General features: G+C 43.8%; 1 protein-coding gene across 2 annotated transcripts in view; it reads left to right on the plus strand.

Annotated features, from left to right (window-relative positions):
* enpp2 (ectonucleotide pyrophosphatase/phosphodiesterase 2) overlaps positions 1–19,749 on the plus strand; it is a 120,802-nt gene that overhangs the window by 37,840 nt on the left and 63,213 nt on the right. The window lies entirely within an intron of this gene.

Raw genomic sequence — 19,749 nt, forward strand, 5'->3', positions numbered from 1 at the left:
AATCAGACAGCATCTATGGAGAGGTATAAACAGCTGATGTTTAAATTGACTGTTTACTCCCCTCCATAGGTGCTGCCTGACCTGCTGAGTTCCTTCACCATTTTGTGTGTGTTGCTCTGGATTTCCAGCAGCTGTAGAATCTCTTGTGTTGATAATTGGCCGGTGTTGGCTTTGTGCTTCCTGTGAACAGGACCTACCTGGACAGTTTTCCACCTGGCTGGGTAGATGCCAGTGTTGTAGCTTTACTGTAACAACTTGGCGAAGGGCACAACAACTTCTGGATCACAAGTCTTCAGTGCTATTGTCAGGGCCCAGAGCTTGACTCTGGGATTTCATGATGTCACATGGAGTTAATTCAATTGGCTTGAAAACTGGCACCAGTCAAACTGAGGACCACGGAGAGGATGCTGGGAGGACTCTTGGCTAAACCTTCAGCACTTTTTCCAGATGTTCTCATCCCTTCCATCACTGTGAATAGGGATATTTGTTGAGCCTCCGGGGAGGGGCTTAATTGTCATTAACATTCTCTGCTAGATGTGGCAGGGTTGCAGAGCTCAGATCTGGTCTGTTGTTTCTGCTGGGTGCTTACCATGCCTCTTAAATAGCCAGTTTTGCAATTGGTTTATTATTGTCATATGTACCGTGATCCAATGAAAGGCTTGTCTTGCATACTGTTCATACAGATCAGATCATTACACAGTGCATTGAGATAGAACAAGGTAAAACAGTAACAGGATGCCGAATAAAGTGTAAAGGCGGCTGAGAACGTGCAGTGCCGATAGTTTGATAAAGTGCCGGATCATATCGAGATAGATTGTGAGGTCAGGAGTGCATCTTGTCAAATCTCCTATCCAGTGAGTGAAGGGGGAAGAGGGAATGCCCAAGGCAGGTGGGAGTGTGAATGAGCTGGGTGCTTTACTGAGGCAGCAATCTGGTTTATCATCACTCACAGAAGTCATTAGATTTGTTGTTTGTTTTGCGGCAGCAGTACAGTGCAATACATAAAATTACTACAGTACTGTGTTAAATCTGAGGCACCCTAGCTATATAAATGTGTCTCAGACTTTTGCCCAGTACTGTAGGTCAGTACCATACTGTGGCTGAAAGGCCTGTGATGTGCTGTTCTTCTCGGTTTCCTTTTCTCCTCAAACTTATCTCATTGTAAACATTCACAGATACGGCTTGTTTTATACTGGCTTCAATAAAACCCTGTAAAAGGAGAGTCTCCTGCTCATGTGCAGAGACTCAAGAGGTTGGCCATTTAAGACCAAGACGAGGTTTTACAGTGTTTGGACTCTTTGAAATTTTCTACCAGAAATATTCAGGATTACTGAATAATTAGGTTTATTGCACCCTGAATAATTGGTCCTAGTGGTATTGGGAAATCTAAAGGAGGTTAAAGTTGCTGGGAATGTGGAAATGTGGACGGCATGGTAGGGTGCTGGTTAGTACAACACTTTATCGGGGTTCGATTCCTACCGCTGTCTGTGAGGAGTTGGTACATTTTCCCTGTGGCCATGTGGGTTTCCTCAACATCCTCTGGTTTCCTCCCGTATTCCAAAGACATATAGGTTAGGGTTTGTGAGTTATGGGCATGCTATGTTGGCACCAGAAGTGTGGTGATGCTGTTGGTCTGCCAGGCACAATGCTGAGTTGATTTTGATGCCAACCGACACACTTTGCCATGTGCTTCAATGTGCACGTGACAAAGCCCAGCTCTCTTAAAATAAAATTGGCCGTGCCCTTCTTTCATTGAGGTCAGGGGCAGTTACATGCAGATTTTAGATGGTCAGAGAATTCAACCATTTTCTGTATATAATTGAGTTACATTGCATAAAATTCTCTCTTTCAGCAAAAATTTGCATTGAATTTCATTCATCAAGACGATGTCAAAGTTGTTTAGCTTTTGAACTTTAAATGTTACCTGCAGTGCTAAGCTCCTTTCACCATTGCATTCCATAAGATATAGGAGCAGAATTAGGCCATTTGGCCCATTGAGTTTGCTCTGCCATTTCATCATGGCTGATCCATTTTCCTCTCAGCCCCAGTCTCCTGCTTTCTCCCCGTATCCCTTCATGCCCTGACCAATCAGGAATCTATCCACCTCTGCCTTAAGTACACATAAAGACTTTCCCAACGTAGTTACTGTGCTCATGGGTGACTAAGCCCTCCTTGCCCATTCTCTGCAACACACACACAATGCTGGAGGGACTCGGCATTTTGTGTGTCTGAGTGGTGCTTGGATTTCCAGCAATGCAGATCTTCTCCTGCCCATTCTATGGCCTGCTGCCTTCCTACCTGCCGTTTTCATGTCCCGGTGTGCGATTGTTGCAAGAGGACGGGATATAGGGTGACGTGCAGAGAAGGGAAGCATTGCAGGGACAAACTGGAAAGAGCTTAGGGTTAAAACAGAGATGGGAAATGAGGCCTTGCTGTCCAAGAGAGTGATCAAGCAATGTCAGTAGAAAATCAGAGCAATTGATATACAAGATATTCCTGCAGTGGTGTTCCTCTCCATTGAGGAAGAGACTAATGCAAACACAGATGGGGCATAGGACAAGGGAGCAGGATTGGACTATTTGGCCCCTTTGTATCTGCTCCACCATCCCATCACGGCTGATTTATTATCCCTGGAAACCTAGAGTAACATGGTGAGGAATAAACAGCTGACGTTTGGAGCCGAGACCCTTCATCAGTGCTGGCAAGGATGGGTGAAGAAGCCAAAATAAGGGCCAGAAATCAGCCTACCTCACACTTGCTTTCCAGTCAAGACCTCTCAGCCTGAAAGGTCGACTGTTTATTTCTCTCTGTAGATGCTACCTGACCTGCTGAGGAAAACACTGATTTTAATTTTATGTAAGCGTTGTTACACACTGGTAAATGGGGAGACTGAAATGGGCCTTGTAGGAAAAGCACCACAAGAAAAAGTCTGCTTTACCAGTTTCCTGAGGCGGTGGGTAGGTGCAATGTAACACTGAATGGAAAGAAAATGCGAGGGTGGGTGTGAGGACAAAAGGAAAATACTTGGGGATGTGGAGAAAGGGAGTCGAGAAGAAATCTTTGTTTCATGTGGAAAGGGAGTAAAGAGAGTCTTGTGCAATTGTGGCAAAATAGGAGCCTAAACGTTTAAAAGGAAGACAGCTGTTGTAGATGACAAGCTCTACAAAGCAACTGTGTAGTGATGTTCATTCCTGAAGTACTGATCTGTTGGATTCAACAGGGATTAATCTTTTGGGATGCATATGATCTGGTTTTCAAAATCAAGTGAGAGGGCAGTGAATCAAGCTTGATTGTATCCATACAACGTCCTCTTTTATGTACAGTCTTTCAGGACACAGACAGTACAATTGAGAATTTTAAAAAAATCAGTCTTTTGAAGTAATCTCTGAAGGTTATTTTTATTTTTTTAACAAAAGCTTTCTAAAAAAAAATCCTGGAAATCCATAAACCAACAAAATTGTCAGGGCAAAGTTCTGATTTTGAAGTCCAATGTGGATAAGACTATAAGACATAGGAGCAAAACTAGGCCATTCACCCCATCCACCATGGTTAATTTATTACCCCCTCTACCCACCCAGTTTTCCTGCCTTTGTCATGGTTTCTTGAAATGATCAGGAGACGCAGACGGTTCCTCAAGAAGTTAAGCCTTTATTTGCAAACAAAAGCTGAAGCAATCAATGAGCTTGTCACTGACTGCCCGCTGTTTTTATAGTAATTTCTTATCTCAGTTACATTTCGGCCATATCAGCACACCCAATCATTCTTCAACAGTTTATCACCAAGATATCACCTCCCAACCTGCCATCATTACTTTTCCCAGTCAATCTAGTTCCATCTCTGTCTATAATTCAGGCCATATGATCTCTCCTCCCTGGCCACCGTTATCTCTTAATTAGCTATTAACATTTCTTTGCCTATTCCCCCCTTTGCCTGCTCTATCCACCGTTATCTTTTCACTAGCTATTAACCCATTCCATAGTATATAGGTTACATTTCAGCTAATTTATAGTACATAGAATATAGCTCAATTAATACACCGGTTAATTATAGATGATGTATCTAGTAAACTAATACATAGTAAATGCTGCGTATGTAAGAGTACATGTGAATAGTATATAGGTTACATAGCTCAATCAATTCATGGCTGCTACTGCCATTTCAGGTATATAATTCTCAATATAATTCCCTCATTGAGACCCACAGGGTCTCACACAGAAAGAGAAGACCTAGTATCCGTGCACAAAAGCCAAAATAGAGTTCGATATTTAATCCCAAGCTTGTATCAATTACAATTTCCGTACCCGGAACTCAGTGATCTCTCTCTGTTACCCTAGGCCGCTGAGCCAAAAACCTGTCCCTCCCTAGCTGAGACAGGAAAAAAGACTCAGGCACCTTTACAGACTATAACTATACTTTACTTACCACATCATTGGCACTCTCCAATTAAGTTGAAGCGTTGTGCAGACTGTAGCACTACATCATTGGTTTTTCTCCTTGTGTGGGGTCAGATTCAACAATTTCCTGGAGCATCGGAAATCGTTTTGCTGCCGCATGCATTACCAAAGTCTTGAGACATGGAAGACAGCTCATCAGCACAATACCTGCAGTTATCGCTATTCTGGTCAGCCATGCTCCCCATCCCCCTAATCTGCTTTCTAACCAGTCAAACCACTGATGTCCAAATCCTGCATTCTGTTTGACCTCTTTCCGCAAATTCTTTAGCTTATTCATTGCTCTGGTGAAAGACCCTTCCGGGCTGGTATTGTTTGGTATAAAAGTGCAGCATTGTTCTCCAAACATTACACACACACCCCCGTTTTCTGACAAAAGCCAATCCAGTATCTGTCTGTTTTGTCACACCATCCTGCTAGTTGCATCCAGCTGTTGCCCTAAGGCCTCCAGTGCATCATCGGTGTAGTTGATGAACCTCTGTTGGTTGTAGTATATATAGTTTATCCATTCAACATTTTTGCTTACCCCTATCACGGGTATGAGTGCTTCCCAGCCCGCAGCAATCTCATTCTGTGCCTTGAATTCGTTAGGTATACCTCTCGGCTATCCTGTACTATCAATTTGAATTGTCGGGTCAGGTTCATATTTTCTCTTCTGCCGTAGCAGTGTCCGCTGCTCAGGGATGTCAACGTTGGACTGTACTTCAGGGGACATTATGACTTCCTGAAGCAGCATGACATGCGTACATGTTCCTGCCCAATTGAGGGGGAGCGTAGATCCCTGACCTCCCTCCTGTCCACACAGCCACCAGGTGTCTGCTAATGGAATGGTCTGAGTGTCCAATGCACCCTCAGGAGGAGGGCTGCCCGTTAAATGTCTTTTACCTGGGGTTACATCCCACGTCTGAGTGCAGTTGTCTTGGAAGTGGCCAACCGGGTGAGTGCTCACCCGCATGAAGCATTCATAACTCAGATAGTCCTGCATTATAAGTTGTTCCTGCATAGGTGTTTGGCTCCTTTTATTTATAGCCCAGGGTCTGTTATAATTACAGTGATATGCCAGCTTGTTTTGGTCAAACTGCGAGGACACATGATATAACATACACCAATATGGGCACATTGGTGCATTGTTCAGACAGTTTCGATAACAGGGATCCGTGTTAACACAAATCCTCATGTAACAAGCCCTAGCCCTGACTGGACCAGGACATCGTAGCTCACATCTCTCCCTGTGCTCCCTTCGCCACTGCGCACAAGTGGAAGAATTATAAGGCATGGGGACTACGTGCTGTGCAGGGTTTGCCCTTGAGCACAGGTAGCAATTCTGTCTTCCCATCGTGCTTGCTGTATACATTGCCCATTGGTACCCTGTGTTCTCTTGTCGTGGCAAAATGTATGTGTTACTTGTAATGTTACTTACTGCGTGCTCCCGAGTTTTCCTGGGTTTCATCATTTCCATGCCATATCTGCCACGTTGATGGTTTCCAAATCTGCGCTACAGTAGGCGGGTGTGTTATCCTGCGGGGCAGAACTGGTTGCACCCAAACCGTCTCCACTATCTGAAAAAGTATTACTATCCACAACCTCATTCTCAGAGTCATCAGAACTACCAAAGACTTCCCTTACACCTGGTCAAACGCCTGTGCTGCAGTGTTGGCTTCCTGTTCCTCTTGGCTGGCCTCTGCAATCTGCTCCTCCTCACCACTTACCTCAGGTTCTGCCTCTGACTGTACCTGCGGAACTGCCCTAGTGCAGTGGTTGAGATGATACCAAGTGGAGCGTCCTTCCACTTGAACCGCAGTGGGTGACGCCTTGATTACCGTAAAAGGTCCCTCCCTTCTCGGTTCGTTCCACTTCCTGCGAAACGCTCGCAAGTAGATCTGGTCTCCTGGCTGGATTGACCCTTCCCCTTGGACGGTCTCCGGCTCTTTCTGTTTTTCCTGTGTACAGACAGACTTGTGTATCATAGTCAGCTGCCGCATGTACTGTTTTAATTCTAATTCCAGTTGTTTTAAGCTGGGACCTTTATGTGGTCCTCTCCATCGGGGCACTGGCATGGGTCTCCCAGTTAGCATTTCATGTGGTGTCAAACACATTACTCGATTAGTCTGCATGTGGTAACTCATTAATGCTAACGGCAGTGCATCAACCCAGTTAAGTCTAGTCTCTGCACAAATTTTGTTCAGTTTGGCTTTCAGGGTGCCATTAATTCTTTCCACCATGCCCTGTGAATGTGGGTGGTACACACATCCAAATCTTTGTTTTATTCTCAGTGCCTGTAGTACTAACTTGACCACTTTTTGGATGAAAGCCGAACCATTGTCTGAGCTAACCTCTGTAGGTATCCCAAATCTTGGGATCACTTCATTTGTCAGAAATTTCACCACCGTTCCTGCCCCTTGATCTTTTGAGGGCACTGCCTCTACCCACTGGCTAAATCTGTCAATTACTACCAGCATGTATCTTTTCCCTCTTACCGTCTTTATCATATCTATATAATCGATCACCAGGTGTTTAAACGGTCCTTCGGGTACGGGTATGTGACCTATTGGGGTTGTAATTCGTTTCCGAGCATTATTTTGTCCGCACACCTCGCACTGTGACAAAACATGGTCTGCTGACGTTTGTAAGTAAGGTGACCAAAAACTGTCCTTCTTTATTTTCCTTATCACTTCCCCCCTTGCACAGTGATCCACTCCGTGTGCTTCTGAAATCAGAATAGTCAGCAGAGGGGGTGGGTGCTACCAGTAAGCCGTCTGCTGTGCTCCACAGGCCTTCTGGGTTCTGCTTGGCCCCCGTCGCCTCCACATTGTCTGTTCTGCCAACGTTGCCCTACCTTGCATTTCAACCAGGTCCTCTATCATGGGTTCCGGCTCAAGGCTTACCTGGGGGGCAATAACAGCCGATGTACATCCAGACGCTTTCCTGGCTGCTTCGTCCGCAGCTTGATTTCCTTTTGTTATCACATCATTCCCTTTCTTATGTGCCTGGCATTTCACTATAGCCAGTGCTTGGGGTTTCATAAGTGCTTTTATTAGGTCTGAAATTTGCTGACAATGCTGTATGGGGTCTCCATTACTCTTCTTAAAACCACTCTGTTTCCACACTGCCCCAGACAGATGACATACCCCATGGGCATATGCTGAATCAGTGTAGATGTCTACCTTCTCACCTTCCATCATCTCACATGCTGCCGTCAAGGCCTTGACTTCTGCTAGTTGGGCGGAGCACGGCTGGGGACAAGCTTCCATTCTGATGGTCTTGAAGCTCGACTGATCCTGCTGCACTACTGAGAATCCCGCATGATTCCCATCATAATCCCTGTAACAAGAACCATCTACAAACAAAACCTTTTTATCCGTATCCTCTAGTGGCTCTGACCGTAAATCTGCTCTCAGCTTGGCAAATGTCATCGTTTTCCCTACACAATCATGGGGTTCTCCTACGCAGCTCAAAGGGACATAATCAGCTACATTGCTGGTGGTACATCTTTGTATGGTTACATCTGGAAATGTTACAATCCGGAAATACGCTGCTATCCTGGCTGGTGTTAACACAAATTTCCCTCTATCCAGCAATTCTGCTACCTTGTGGTGTGTGTACAGAATCACAGGATAACCCATAGTTACAGATGATGCCTTCTCATACGCATAGTACAGCGCTGCCAATCCCTAATAACAAGGTGGATACCCCCGGGCAACCTCATCCAATTTTGCACTGTAGTATGCTATCGGCTGCTTCGCTTTTCCAGTGCCTGTCTCTTGTGTTAGAACTGCTGTGGCATAGCCTTCCCGTCGACTGGATACATACAGATGGAAAGGCTTTTCATAATTGGGCAAGGCCAATACCGGGGCCAATTGCAATCCCTGTTTGATAGTGTTGAAGGCTATCTCCGCCTCCTCATTCCACTGCAGGCTAGTTCTCAAATTGGTATGACCTGCTTCCTTCATTATCTTCCTCAGTGGTGCTACAATCTCAGCATATTCTCCATCCAATCTGAGCTATATCCTGTCATTCCACCTGTCTTGCAGGGCTGCCCCCTGCTTCCCAATTACTATAGCTTCTCCTTTTAGGTGTTGTTGGATATCTGTCCTCGTATTCCATCTCTCCTCTATCTCCTTATTCTGAGTCTCGTCGAAAATTACTGTACAATGTAACTCAGATTTGGGCGGTACAGCCTCAGGTAATATGGCTTGCACGCCCTGTTTCCATTTTTCCCAGGTTTCCTGAATCTGATCTCCTATGTCCCCTATCGAAAAAACATTAGCTTTCTTACCCTCCCGCACTACTAGCTGAGCGTCTGTTCTTTCCACGCACAGCCCGTTCCTAGTACACTCTAATTTTAATTCCAGTTTCAATAAGGCATCTCTGCCTAACAAATTAGTCGGAGTTCCTTTAGATACTAGCACCGGCAAAACAATTTCTTTATTTCCCATTTTCAACTGCACTGGAGCCATGCATTGTATCAACTGTGTTTTGCCCGAGAACCCTACCGTCTTAATAAACTTTCCTGACATGGGAAGGTGAAGGGCATACTGTGGCTGTACACAAGTGTACGTGGCTCCAGTATCTATCATCATTGGTGTCAGTTGCCCTTCTAACATAACCTGAACAATGGGTTCCTCTTCTGCCTCCCTTGTTATCATCAAGTAATGTCCCTTCCCATCTGAATTCTCGGGCACCCCTGGTATCTTGCATAGAGGTTCACGGGCCCACTTGGGCCCGTGGGGGCTGGACCTTGGGGACCTTGGCTAAACTGCGGTTCTGTTGTCATTGGCTCCTGCTGGTATGCAGCGGGCCGTGGTTTAAAGGGCCATTCTCTTCTCACATGTCCGGACTGTCCACATCCCCAACACAATCCCTCTACCTCTCTCCTCCCTGCTTCCTCACTGGTCCTCTCTGCCCATAGCCTTTCTGCTCCCCTCCTTGGGGCTTCTAGTCCCATCTGGGCTGTTGTCTAAATTTATTCGTCCCTGATAGGGCATCTGCGTGAATGCCCCTCCGAAGACGTTTATTGTTGGCGTGGGGTTTGCTGGCCCTTGGCTGACAGGACAACCGGTCTCTCCATATAGTGGTACTTCACTTGTTTCCCTGATGGTACTCAAAGCAGTCGTTGCTGGCATCATCTTTTTGCTCTTCTCTTTTTCCATCTTTTTGAGCTCTTCAAGCTGCATTTGCATTAACTTCCTTTGCACCTCCTCCTGCTGTTCGGCTAATTTTCATTTGTCCCTTCGATATTTCTCAACCGCATGGTCTCTGAATTCTCGTGGGGGCATTGACATCAGCCCGACCACTTCCTCAAGTTTAGACTTGACTTGAGAAAGCATTGCATCCAACACATTAATTCGGAACAGTGAGGTCATAAACAAGTTGCCTTCCACCTCTTGCTCAGTTTCCACTTCCACCTTTTCTCTTGATTTTCTACATGGGCTGCTGGATTCTCGGTATCTCCCAGTGGATCCCCTTTCAGGGCTTTGGGGTCCACCTTGGGTGGGTAAAGCTTCTTGAGGGCCCGCCATACCCTCTGCCTCAATGGGTCGAAGTTGGCCCCGTCAGTCAGTGGGCTGTGTGCATTCCAGAAACCAGCCTCTTCCATCAGTTCTTGTAATTTGGAGGTTCCCATCAACCTTACCAGCAGTGCCTTCAAATCTCCCATAGCCAATAAGCGTCCCGTAGTCTCTTCCTCAAAGGCTCTAATCCACTTCCTTGCCCCCTCGTGCTGGCTGGGCAGAGTATTTTTCAGCCCTTCCAGGTTCTGGGATCCCCAAGGGATATCCTGTACTTGTCCTGATCCTTTTACTGACAGCGGCAGCATTCCTTTCTCCCCGTCCCAGGTAATCCAATTTCCTTCCTCACCCGATTCCTCATCTATTGCTGGCCCAATTTCTACTGGCTGCCACTCGTACCTCCCTGGGATATTCCTTCTCTCTTGCACCTTCTCTCCTCTGGTCCCCTCTTCCATCTCCGATATTTGCCTCACCGTTCTCTCTCGTGCTTCTTCAAAGCTCTCGTCTCCTACCTTCCCCCAACTTCCTTCCGAATCACTCAGCTCTTGCCTTCTTGATGGGTCCCATTCCCTTCTAGTCTGTCCATCTTTACGGTATAACAGATGCTCCTCATAATCCCTTTTCTCTCTCAAGTTCTTTAACCTCTCAACCTCTCTTGCCATTTCTCTTTTCTCCTGTTCCATCCTTATCTTTTCTGCCTCTATCTCATTCCTTAGCGCCTCACTCTCCCTTTCATATTTTCTTCTTTCCTCCGCGGGATCCCAGACCTCTGCTTACCCCTGCAGGTTTACTGTTCCTGATGTCATGGGGCACTGCTTGGGTGTTTCCTGCTGGAGGGGGCCTTTCTGCTTCTTTCACACCCAGGTATGGAGCTGAAGCCAGCTTCTCACTGTACCCCCCACTCTCTCTAACAGACTGTTTCTCCAGCACCTTAGTGTCTTCCTCGCTTGTAATCAATATTCTACCTGTCCTCCTCAGCCTCTCTCCCTCCGTTCTGAAGAGTTTTAGCACTTCCATTTCTCGTTCTCTTTTTTGCTCTCTTAGATTTATCATTTAGTTTGTAATTTTTAATTAGCGTTTCCATTTCTTTGCACAAGCTTACATCAAATGTTCCTTCTCTCGGCCATTTTGTGACCAGGTTCTTGGTTCTTTTTTCCCATTTTTCTGAAGTTTTTGCGATCTTATCTTGACTTACCGGGAATTTCTTGCACAGTATTTCTACTGCTGTTCCTTTATCTGTCATGTTGCTCTCTCTTTGTAACGTATTTCAGAGATTCACAGTTCGTTTACTGGATAATACTATTTACTCTAATTCTATGCTTAGTCTATCGTCTATCTACCAGCGCTTTAAACTATTTATTGGACTGTCCTTGTTTCCTATTCCGTTCTGCCTGTGCAGACCTCTACCAAGAGCAGCATCCACAGAACTTTCTCTTTGCACCTCGTCTATTCAGACCCTTATCTCTTAAGGCGGTATCCACGAGGATTTTCTCTATTTTTCCTTTCCCTGCCAGTTCAGACCTTTGTTTTGTACGAAGCAGTATCCACAGGGACTTACCAACACCACGTGGAATTTTTCTTCACTTAACTTCTTATTAGCTTATTCATACTTACCCCCACTGCAGTGTTCTTGATCAATCCTCTGAGCCTCCTGTTAACCCCCAATTTTTTTTGGACCGGAGAGACCCTTCGGCAGTGGTTTCACACTTCTGAGTCCCCGAGACCTCTCCAAAACCAACAGAATTCTTAGTCCAAATTGTCGCAAAACACACTTACCTTTTGTTTGGGTTAGCCCTGTTAGCCCTGTGAAGGTCCCCGGGGGTCTGGGAAGCGTCCCCGATCTGCTGTTTCTTCTTCGCGGGTCTCTTTCCAGTCCTGCCGCGGTCGCCAATTTTGTAGTGGTTTTCCGTTTCTCACAAATGACCAGGAGACACAGAAGATTCTTCAAGAAGTTTTAAGCTTTAATTTGCAAACCAAAGCTGAGACAGTCACTGAGCTAGTCACTGATTGCCCGCCGAGCCCCGGTACACAGCGTTTTTTATAGTTATTTCTTATCTCAGTTACATTTCGGCCATATCAGCACACCTGATGATGTATCTAGTAAACTAGTACATAGTAAATGCTGCGTATGTAAGAGTACATGTGAATAGTATATAGGTTACATAGCTCAATTAATTCACGGCTGCAACCGCCATTTCAGGTATATATTTCTCAATACCTTCTCCCCACAACCTTTGACACCCTGACTAATCAAAAACCTATGTACCTCTGCTCTAAATATACTCAATGATTTGGCCTCCACTGCTGTCTGTGGCAACGAATTCCCCAGATTTGCTATTCGTTGGCTAAAGAAATTTCTCCTTATATAAATTTAGTATAATAGTAATTTAAAATAATATGATTTAAAAATATTTTTCCTTTACTTAGTAAAAACTTTTTTTACATTAGTAGTTACAGTACAATATGAATAGTATGCCTTTAACTTTCAGTGAAATTTGTTTGCAAATTAGTTTGAAATTATTAGTAAGATAATGAGGAATTATTGTTTGTGCAATTTGTTTTTTTTCTCTCTGCACATTGGTGGTCTTTGGTTTTAATGGGTTCTGTTGAGGTTCTTTGTGTCATGGTTGCCTGTAAGAAGATGAATCTCAAGGTTGGATAAAGTAGAAATACTTTGATAATAAATGTACTTTGAACTTTGAATTTTAAGCTTATTGGCATTGTGGAATGTATTGTCACGGAATATTTGAGGTTGACATCCATTATCATAATTTTTCAGTCAGGGGTTCCCAATCTTTTTTATGCCATGGACCCTTGCAATTAACTGAGGGTGAAATACTAGGTCAATATGTGGACATCACTCTAGTCTGATTAGTTTACTCTTGTGCAGAATCATTGGATATTTATTGACTTGCAAAATCATATTGATCCCATTGTTGTACTTTGAGCTTTGCACAGAAAACTTTAGAAGTTTTAATTGTCAGTATTTCTGTTTGTAAAGTGGGAACATTGCATTCATTGTCTACATGATCACTGTTGGGTTAATGAGCATTATGGACACTCAACATTGAAGATGATATGGCATGGTAGAGTAGTGGTTAGTGTAAAGCACCAGCGACCCGGGTACAATTCCTGCCGCTTTCTGTAAAGAGTTGTATGTTTTCCCCTTGACCGCATGGGTTTCCTCTGGGTGCTCCAGCGTCTGTCCACCCACATTACAAAGGCGTACAGGTTGCGAGGTTAATTGGTTGGATGGGTGTAAGTGGGCGGTGCCGGCTCATTGTGCAAGAAGGGCTTGTTACTGTCCTGTATCACTGAATAACTGAGTGTTGGTCTGGTGGATGCAGCAGCCCAAGTTACTTATTTATCGGGATGCAGTGCAAACAGGCCTTTCCGCCCTTCGAGCAGCACCTCCCAGCATTCTCCCAATTTAACTCTAGGCTAATCATGGGACCATTTACAATGTCAATTAACCTACTGACTGGTACGTCCCTGAACTGTGGGAGGAAACCAGAGCACCCGGAGGAAACTCACACATTCCATGGGGAGGATGTACAGACTCCTTACAGGTGACATTGGAATTGATATCAGAATTCCAATGGCCCGAATTGTGATAGTCTCATGCTTACTGCTGCGCTATGGTGGTGTCCAAGCTATCTGTGAAACTTGTCAGATGTGCAATTCTGCACTGCCTAGTTTGCCCAACTTCACTCCCACAGGGTGCATTATGTGAGAAAAACGGCCATAGCCCAAAATCAAAATTAGAAATTGTATCACTGGCATTTGTCATGAAATTTGTTGTTTTGCAGCAGCAGTACATTTATAGTTTTGATTGTTATGTATTGCAATGAATTACAATAACAAGGATATAAAAAAAATAAGTGAAATAATTAGTTCAAAAAGCCAGGGGAAAACATTGAGGAAGTGTTTTTGGGTAAATAAATAAATACTGCAAAAGGAGAGTAAAATAGTTCATGGATTCATTGTCCATTCAGATATCCAATGGCAGAGGGGAGGAAGCTGTACCTGAGTTGTTGAGTGTGTGTCTTAGGCTCCTGTGCCTCCTCCCTGATGACAGCAATGAGAAGAGGGCCCGTCCTGGGTGATCGAGTCCTTAATTACAGCGCCAGGGGTTCAAGTCTGAAGCATCGCCTTTTGAAGGTGTTCTGGATTCTAGGGAGAGTTGTGCCCATGATGGAGCTGGCTGAGTTTACAGCTCTCAGCAGCTTTTTCTGATCCTGTGCAGTGGCCCCTCCATACCAGACTGAAACCAGAGCAGGTGTATTTTATCGTTGTTGTTGTGGCTCTTGCCGGGCCCTCACCTACTGCTTCATTCTGTGATTTCTACCACACCAAAATATAATTTCGGAGTGTGTAGGTATTTTCCTTATTTGTCATGGGGTGTGCTCTTGTCTTCACTTGAGCTGTGAGAGCAGATTGCAGAGGACTCTGATTTGCAACTTAATTTTAATATTGTTCAAGTGTAATCAATATAATGCAGTGGAGATCTCTGAATATTATTTTATTTAATAGCATTCACTTAAAAAGAAATGTTTTATCTAAAATGTATACCCCACCTGAGAAAATGGATTGTATTATAATACCTCAAAGTTCAAAGTAAATTTACTATTGGATACATTTGTCACGATATACAGCCTTGAGATTCATCGTCTTGCAGGCATACTCAATAAATCCAGTGACCTTAACAGAATCAGTGAAAGACTGTGCCAGCCAGCGTGCAAAAAAACCCAGTGCAAATATAAAAGGAAAGAAATAATAATAAATAAATAAGCAATAAATATCGAGAATATGTGATGAAGAGTCCTTGAAAGTGAGGCCAGAGGGTGCGAGCATTTCAGTGACGGGGTGACTAAAGTTAACCCCTCTGGTTCAAGAGCCTGATGGTTGAGGATAAGTAACTGTTCCTGAACCTGATGGTGTTGGGTTCTGAGGCTCCTGTGCCTCCTAGAAGCAATGCATGAGCAACACACACAGAATGCTGGAGGAACTCAGCAGGTCAGGAAATGATTAAATGGTTGACGTTGAGCTGAGACATCAGGACTGGAAAGGAAGCGTGAAAGCCAGAATAAGCAGGTGGGGAAGAGGGAACAGTACAAGCTGGCAGGTGAGGGGGGAAGTGGGTGGGTAGGGAAACGGGGATGAGGTGAGAAGCTGGGAGGTTGCAGGTGGAAAAGATAGAGGGCTGGAGAAGAAGGACTCTGATGGGGGAGGAGAGTGGACACTGGGAGGAAGGAGAGGAGGAGGGGCACCAGGGATTCGTGCACTCTGTTCACAATCCATATCAATTCCCTTGATATTTTCCCAGCATCTAAAGCTGTTTTGGTTATGCACGTACACTTCTTCCTATGTGATTCCAGGGAATCACAGTAGCATTGCAGTTAGCATAACGCTTTGCAGCACCAGCAATTGGTAGATTGGGGTTCATTTGCCAGCGCTGATGTAAGGAGTTTGTGCGCTTGCCCCGCGTCTGCGTGGGTTTCCTCAGGGTGCTCTGGTTTCTTCCCATAATCCAAAGGTGTACGGGTCAGGGTTAGTGAGTTAGTGGTGGAAACATGGCCGTAACGGCAGGCTGTCTCCAGCACAATTCTTGGACTGTGTTGGTCATTGACGCAAACACCACATTTGACGTACATATTCAAATAAAGCTAATCTTGACATGGGGGTGACGTGGGAGACTCTGGACTAGGGCAATCCTTAAGCCAATAAAATAGGTGTTGTCAACGGCAGCACTCTGCATGCTGGCTAAGGTACAGTTCTGAACCTCAGCACTCACACCAGTCTGACCTCTGAGTTTTGGAGTCCAGGACCAGAGGATATATTAGGATGTCCCTTTAGAACAGAGAGGTGGAGGAATTTCTTTAGAGAGAGGGTGATGAATCTGTGGAGGCCAAGTCAAAGGGTATATTTAAAGCAGAGGTTGATAGACACTTAATTAGTAAGGGTGTCAAAGGTTAAAGGGACAAGGCAGGAGAATAGGATTGTGAGGGATAATAAGTAGCCATGGTTGCAGGGCGGAGCAGACTCAGTGGGCCAAATGGCCTAATTCTGCTTCTGTGTCTTATGGAAGCACAGGACGATTTGTTGCTGCACGAGTGTGAGTGGAGGGCAGGGATCTGGCATCACGGTGGAGTGGATGGGGACTGACACCAGATTCCCAGCACAGAGCTGTGTACATATGGAACGCTGGAGTATTCCCAGTCACACTCTCCCCGCTAAGATGCATCCTGATCACAGAGTGGTTGCCTAGTGTCGTGGCCAATTGGTGCAATGATGATGCACAAGGGATCTCTCACTATAATACCAAGGTCCAAACAAAACATTTTGGCTGACAGAGCACTTGGCCTCCCTGCATTACTACTTCTTTCGTCCAGTACACCGCTGTCGTTTATGGCAGCAATGAGTGTCCTCCATCTCTGGCGGCATTCATGGCTTCCTTCATCGTGACAGTCGCTCGCTCTTGGGTTTTTTTCAAATTGATTTTTTTATGCATTTCTACAACACTACAACAAAAAAAAACCCCAAGACCAAAATAAGAGATTAATACAGTGCAAGATAACCACACAATGATAATATGGTTCAAAATAATGATAAAAAAAAACACCCAAACTAAAGTCGCGTCGCCCACCCCCCTCGCAAGAAAAAAAACTCCAGACCAACCACAGCAAAATGTAGGAAATATAAATCAGAACATCCAAACCCCAAAGCTGTACATGAAAATGAGAACAAAAGATAATGATGCCTACTACCAAGAAAAAAAAGCTTAAAGTAAGGGACTGAAAAAAAAACTTAGTCTAAGGAAGAGTTATGAAAATATTCAAGAAAAGGTCCCCACACCTTATGAAACTTTATGTCCGAATTAAGAAGTGAGTAGTGGATTTTTTCAAGGTCTAAGCAGGACATGATATCATTGAGCCATTGAGCGTGCGTGGGTGGGGCAACATCTCTCCATCTAAGAAGAATTAAATGTCTAGCCAGAAGAGAAGCAGAAGATAATGATCGACGTTTAGTCGGACTCAAATGTATATCTGACTCAGCCAAGGAACCAAAAAGAGCAATCAGAGGGTCAGGTTCTAAGTGGCAATTCAGAATATGAGATATGGTTAGGAAAACTCTCCAAAATTTCTCTAGAATAGGGCAGGTCCAGTGCATATGAATAAGAGAAGCCTCGCCACTTTTGCACTTATCACAAACGGGACTAATGTTAGGGTAAAATTGGGACAATTTAGATTTGGACATGTGAGCCCTATGTACAATCTTAAACTGTAAAAGGCAGTGGCAAACACAGAGAGATTGAATTAACTGACTCGAGAATTGAGTCCCAGACCACATCAGCTAATGAAATATTTAAGATGCTCTCAAGCCATTAAAGGCACTAATTTATCACGAATAAAAGATATTAAGCCCTTACCCAGTGGATTAATAGAAAGAAACAAGTCCACAGCGTTTTTCCTCGGGCATCTCAGGAAAGTTGGGTAATAAAGCATTAATGAAGCATCTGATTTGGAGATACCTAAAGAAATGGGCATTAGGTAGATTAAACTTAGCAGAGAGTTGTTGAAAAGATGCAAAATGATTATCAATAATCTTTGAAATGCCCAATACCCTTTCTGTACCAATCATAAAATGTCGAATCGTGCATAGAAGGTAAAAATAGATGATTATGTAAAATAGGGCTAGAAAGGGAAAAACCATGGAAACCATTAAATTTCCTAAGCTGGACCCATATTCGCAGAGTATGTCTGACAAGAGGGTTAACAATTAGTCTAGGCAAACTACAAGGGAGTGCAGAAATAGAGTTCAGCTCTATTGCTACCCATTTAGGGCAGTCGTGAAAAAAGGACCAGAAGATAAGACATCGAATATTAGCTGCCCAATAGTATAGTTGAAAATTAGGTAAAGCCATGCCACCTTTTTTAGATTTTTGAAGATACGCTTTATTAAGTCTAGAATGTTTACCCTTCCATAGATAGGATAAAATAATAGAGTCTAAGGAATTAAAGAAGGTTTTAGGAATAAAAATTGCAATAGATTGAAATAAATATAAAAATTTAGGGAGGATATACATTTTAATAACATTAACACGACCTACCAAAGACATAGATAAAGGTGACCATTGTGACAAACTCTGTTTTGTAGAGTTCAAAAGATTGGCAAAATTTTCACGAAAAAGATCCTTAAAATTCCTTGTAACTGTAATACCAAGATAAATAAATTGCTTATTGATTACTTTAAAAGGGAGGTCGCGAAATGCTAATACTTGTGCTTCTTTATTAATTGGAAAAAGTTCACTCTTATGTATGTTAAGTTTGTAGCCAGAAACCTGGCTAAATTGATCAAGAAGTGAAAACATTGGGGGGTAAGGATGTGGATGGATTTGAAAGAAAAAGAAATAAATTGTCAGCGTAAAGAGAAACTTTATGCTCAACACTCCCCCTCCAGATCCCCGTCAGTTCAGGACAGTCTCAGAATGCAATCGCCAGAGGCTCTCCAGCCAAATCGAAAAGGAAGGGGCTTAAGGGGCATCCTTGACGGGTGCCACGTTTAAGGCTAAATGACTGGGATTGCTGAGAGTTAGTCAGAACAGAGGTGGTAGGACATAAATATAACAATTTGATCCAAGAGATAAAATTTCGACCGAGGTTAAATTTTTCTAAAACCGCATAAAGGTAATTCCACTCTATACGATCGAACACTTTCTCCGCATCGAGAGAAATAACGCATTCAGGAGTCCCAATTGAAGGTGAGTATAAGATATTGAATAAACACCGTATATTCAAAAAGGGAAGACGATTTTTAATAAAACCGGTTTGATCATCAGAAATAATAGAGGGTATAACATTTTCCAGTCTATGGGCCAGGACTTTGGCCAAAATTTTGACATCAACATTTAGCAAAGAAATCAGCCTGTAAGAGGAGCACTGTGTTGGGTCTTTGCCTTTTTTGGGTAGAAGAATAATACATGCCTCATTAAATGAAGGTGGCAATTTGCCATGATTAAACAAATCAGATAATACTGAGAGTAATTGAGATGAAAGAAGTGAGGAGAATGATTTATAAAATTCTACGGGAAACCCATCAGGTCCGGGAGACTTACCTGACGACAGTGCAGAAATGGCAAAAGATACTTTTTCTAGTGATATAGGCTCATTAAGTTTTGCTTTAAAATCAGATGAAAGCGAAGGCATATTCAAGCTATTTAAAAAAAGGTCAACAGAAATATTATCATTTAGGGATTCAGAGGAATAAAGCCAAGAATAAAAATTCTTAAATAAGTCATTAATTTCAGAATGATTCGATGTAAAATCCCCATTCTCCTTCCGAATCTTTGTAATACGTTGCTTAACTTTAGAACGTCTCAACTGATTAACTAGAAACTTGCCAGATTTGTCACCATGAATATAAAAGTGACTCTTACTTTCAAGAAGTTGAGGTTCGACTGCTCTTGGTTTTCACGACTGTCAGTCATGCAAGACCTAGGTGGAGACTCAGGAAAACCATCGCAATCAGGTGTAGAAGGATTCTTCATTGCTGTCTCAGTTTTGTTTGACCAGTCAGGGTTGTTAGTCCTGAGCTGAACCTGGAAGAGCGAAGGCCACTCTTGGTCTGGCCTCTGCCCTTTGACCTGTTTGGCATGGGTGACCCTACCAAGAGCCGAAGCATAAAGTCCTGGCTCCAGCCAACTTTGCTCTCTGGGTCATTGAGGCACGCAAACCTCCAAACCCTACAACAAGGTTGTGGTCCTTTAGGAAGTTGCTGCTTTACTGCATGGA

This window comes from Hypanus sabinus, chromosome 1 (genome assembly GCF_030144855.1).
Source record: "Hypanus sabinus isolate sHypSab1 chromosome 1, sHypSab1.hap1, whole genome shotgun sequence".
Classification (NCBI taxonomy): Eukaryota; Metazoa; Chordata; class Chondrichthyes; order Myliobatiformes; family Dasyatidae; genus Hypanus; species Hypanus sabinus.